General features: G+C 38.3%; 1 long non-coding RNA gene across 1 annotated transcript; it reads right to left on the bottom strand.

Moving 5' to 3' along the window:
- Positions 1-453: 453 nt before the first annotated feature.
- LOC123255708 lies at positions 454-4,046 on the bottom strand. The gene is made up of 3 exons (XR_006506788.1): positions 3,962-4,046; positions 3,293-3,334; positions 454-541 (listed from the first exon to the last, which is right to left on the bottom strand). It is a non-coding gene; the product is annotated as an uncharacterized LOC123255708 (long non-coding RNA).
- Positions 4,047-4,611: the final 565 nt, after the last annotated feature.

Here is a 4,611-nt window from a genome sequence, read left to right as displayed (position 1 = left end):
CTTTGCCTAGCCACTGTTAGCTCTTAGCTTAAACCTGCAAGTGAACGTGGAGGTGAAATGGCAGGGGAGACTCATAAAAGTAATGGCTCTATACCACCATGTAAGATTCTGAAGGATCAGTACAGAATGGGCATGGAACATATTAACGGGCTCTGAATGGGCGTGCATTTAAATAGCATTTACACCACTGACCTTGGTCTACCCAATTCCCTTCTCTTGCTATCTTGGAAGGTGGCAGGGGTAGATCCACCCTTAGAGTTTGGCATATTGCTTGAATATATGCCACTGACTGCTATATATACTGAATGAAATCTAGGTCATGTCTTTGCTCAGCCCATTATTTTCCCCATTCTTGAACTGATAAATGTTTTTCTTACATATCTCCATAGAAACTTTCTTTCACTTTCACCACTTATGGTAACTAGGTCTCCAAAATTCCTCTTGCAGAATGCCCTTGCATCTTCCATGGTGCTCTTCTCTTTGCTGAAATAGTACTGGTATTCTTTATAGATCACCCATCCATCTTCGGTGACTGAGGGTTCTAAAAGATAAAGAAATATAAATGATAATTTAATTAAGCAGCTTCAGTTTATAGTCATTGTTTAATATCTCTTCATAGTTATATATCCTCTGCATGTAATCTCATTAGATAATCAGTATTTTAGTGTAAATTGTAAGGAATAATCCCAATTATTAATTGTTTGAATAAATGTGTGAGAGAATTAGTAATCACTAATCATAAACTTATAAGGAAAATCTCCTAAAGTGCCTTGCAAAAGGGGAGTTTGCATGCCTTCAGCATTCTGGCATGTGTTCCAAACATGCCTAAGGCTAGAGATTTATGACATCTCAGTTAGCTACAGAATAACCTTGGCTGTTTTTTTAGCACCATATATGGAGCATTATCACCCTCATAAGAAGATAAGGAAAAAAACCTGACCTATTCAAAGAGAAGATCTTCTAGGAGACAAACTTGTAGTTGCCCTGATTTTGGTTAGCTATATATTTCTTCTCCTTAGAGAGAAGAAAAGTGTAGCTAACTAACCCCATTTCTGGGAGGAGTTTGTGTAATCCGATTCTCTAAAGTATATATACCAGTTAGTTGATGGACTCAGGATCTCTCTTAGACCATGCTGGATGTGTTTTTAAAGACCCTGAGTTTGTGATTTACAGCTCTTACAATAAAGTTAGTCTGGCTCAGATGATAGTTTCCTAGCATTTTTCTTTTACAGAAACAAGAGTCAGGTATGTGATTTATAGGAGGACCTCAAGGAGCAGCCACTGGGCTCAAAAGTCACAAAGAGAAAGGAGCAGACTTCTGGGGGCTGAGCCAAGATGGTAGAGTGAACCATGGCAGCTCTGTGCCACCTCAAGAATCCTCTCTGACCAAGATTAAAATATCACCACAAACCGAATACAAGAGAACCAACAAGGAGACAGATTAAAACAACCATCAAGAAAAGAAAAACCCAAAAGGTAAGCAGAGAACATCTGGGGTACTGGGGTGAAAGGGGAGCAGAGTCAGCAAGATGCTGTAGCAAGGAGGTAAGAACAAGCCAAGAACAAGCCCACACCCCGACTCCACATCTGCTGCCAGAGGTTCAGAAACTAAACCCAAGCCAATACCCAGATCCTGAGATCCTGACTGAGCAAATAGTGGTCCAAGCCAACCCATACCCCTTGAAATCTCAAGACTTGTGGAGAAGTTCAGAGTCCCAGCCCAGGGCAGTCTGGACTGAAGTGGGATGATTCTTGTAGCCCCAGAGCAAAGTCAGGAATTCCAGTCTGGGCTTGGGATAAGGACATAGTTTACACTTTGAAGTGAGGACACAGTGCACGCCCCCCCCTTCCCCCATCTTGCTGCCCTAAACTAAGAGCAGAGATCCAGGACAGAACAATTAAGGGTGTGCCTGATCAGATCAAGTACACAGTTAGACCAAAAAACTTGAGCCTCAGCCTGGGGTTAGAATTTGATCAGCCCGGGACCTGATCAAGTTCAGAGTAAAATCAAAAGCTTATGCCCAAGCCTGAGGCAAATCCTTAAACCATAAGCATCTCAAGGGTCAATTGAATCTGTAGAGGGAGGAGGCTCTCCAAGCTCTCAGCCCTTCTGATAACCTAGTGACAACCCAGAAAATAAGCTGAGAATAACATCATGGAAGGACTGTAGTTTAAGAGGGTACTCAACTCCCCAGAAAACAGACCCTACCTATAATTAGATAGGAAAAATGAGCAAACAAACAAACAAAGCACCAAACTCTAAAGAATTTTTATGGAGACAAAGAGCAAAGAATAGAAACAGAAAGGGACAGTGAAAGCAAAGGAAATACACACAAAGTCCAAAAGAAAAATATGGATTAGACACAGATTCTGAAAGAGGTCAAAAAAGACTTCAAAAAACAAACTAAAAGAGACGGAAGTAAAGTGGGGAAAAGAAATTATAGTGATGCAAGAAGAAAGGAAAGTGATACAAGGAGAAATGAAAGAGATGAAATAAAAAATGACCCAATTGAAAAAGGAGAACCAAAAATTGCCAGAGGAAAATCAGGTCTTAAAAATCGGAATTGACCATCTAAAACAGTGATTCCCAAAGTGGGTGCTACCATGCCCTGGTGGGTGCTGCAGCAATCCAGGGGGGTGGTGATGGCCACACTTTTTTTGTTTTACATTCTATTCTGAGTTCAATAAATAGTTTCATAATTTCTAGGGGGCGCTAGGTAATATTTTTTTCTGGAAAGGGGGCAGTAGGGCCAAAAAAGTTTGGGAACCACTCATCTAGAAATTAATGATTTCATGAGAAATCAAGAAACAATAAAATAGAATCAAAGGAATGAAAAAAAGAGAGAAAAACATGAAATATCTTATTGAGAGAAGAACAACATAAGTTGACCAGAAATAACTACATTTCTACACTGATACCCCAAAACAAGAGCATAGACAGGTAGGAGATGATGAGGAAGGGATTTGGTTATACGGACAGAATAACAGAACCAAGAACCCATTTCTTCCAAGCCTCCAGAAACTTTGCTGCCTCCCTACTCTCAAAAAAGCCAAGAACATAATGCTACCATATTAGAGCCCTATTGATTTGAGTCCTGTTTAGATAAACCTAAGCTTTATTCTGCTAAGATGATTAGTGGTTAGAATCATGTGGAATGAAGGTAAAAGAAAGAAAAGTCAGAGACCTCATTTGTGCAATTACGAAGCTCTTTTTAAAAATTGAAGAGCAAAGAGAAGAAGGGGGGAAAAAGCATAACTGAAAGGAATATTTGAACACTAAGTAAATACATACGGCTCTCAGGGGAAGGTGTTGGCTCTGGTTTCAGCTCATGTCCTGGAAGACAAAGAAAATTAAAATAGAATATCAACTTTAGCTTCAATGGCTAGAGTAACACTGATGAATAATTAAATATTTTTCTTTTTTAACCCTATTCTTTTTGGACACCTTACATTTTTACAAGTTAAATAGAGCACCTAGCAATTTACAAAGGGGGCGAATATAAAATTTGCAATAAATAATAAGCTTTGATCATTGGGAATTGCTTTTGAAATTATCTATAATTATTTCCTATTGCATAGTGATCTGAAAAATAGGGATAGCTTATTTATGAAACAATACATATAATTCCTTGTGGGATATTATTTTTTCAATCATTCATAATAAACTTAAATTATAAAAGTTGACAAGCCACTAGACTTGTCCTGCTTTAGACATCTGCTAACTGTATCACCCTGGATAAGTCATTTTACCTCGATGAGCCTCATTTTTCTCATCTATAAAATGAAGAGAAAAATAGCATCTTAACTTTATTCAGTCATTTCATTCTTATCTAACAAAAGGATAATCTTTCCCTTTTATACTGCGCCCTTATTTTCAAAAGGCTATTTTTTTTTTATCAGTTCTCCAAACTATGGAAGAGAACACAATCATACCTCCTATATTAAGGGAGAGTAATCATACCTTTTTTGATATGGCAAATCCAGTTGCGGAGAAGTTCACAGTTAATGTCATTCCAGCGCATGCTAGGATCAGCTTTCAATTCACCACAAAATTCAACATTGCCATAATTATTCGGTTCACCATAGAACCAATTTTCATATGTCACCTATATTGAAGGCACTAGTTAGCTATAGTCTGCATCTGGTATATAAACTTTAGAGGCAGGATGGCATAGTAGATACAAAGCTGGCATCAAAGTCAGAAAGACTCAGGTTCAAATCCTACCTCTGACAAATACCTACAAGGTGATTCTGAGAAAGTCAAAAATCTCTCAGCAACTTTCTAGGGCTATAAGTTTCAGAGAGGATGACCAACATCGGTCCTCACTCAGGAGTTTTCCATATCATTGAAATCCTAGATCTAATTCCTATATGCTTTATCCAGTTAGGAAAGGAAAGATGCTAATTTCATTTATTTTCTTAGCTATTCATTTTCAGAGTGTCCTTGATTCAGAAGCAAACCTCAAATGAGTGAGGGGAAAAAGGGTTTCTGGAGGCTTTGCCCTGTCCCCAAACTGTTAAGTGCTGATGATGATTCTAGGATTTTCCCTACTTCCTTTCAGTAAAATCAGCAGTATTCTTTCTAATCCTATATGAGGATTAAATATATAT

The sequence above is a fragment of the Gracilinanus agilis genome, unplaced genomic scaffold (genome assembly GCF_016433145.1).
Source record: "Gracilinanus agilis isolate LMUSP501 unplaced genomic scaffold, AgileGrace unplaced_scaffold50318, whole genome shotgun sequence".
In the NCBI taxonomy this organism is placed as follows: Eukaryota; Metazoa; Chordata; class Mammalia; order Didelphimorphia; family Didelphidae; genus Gracilinanus; species Gracilinanus agilis.
Note: the sequence above shows the minus strand (reverse complement) of the source record. Positions and strands in the feature narration are given on the sequence as shown.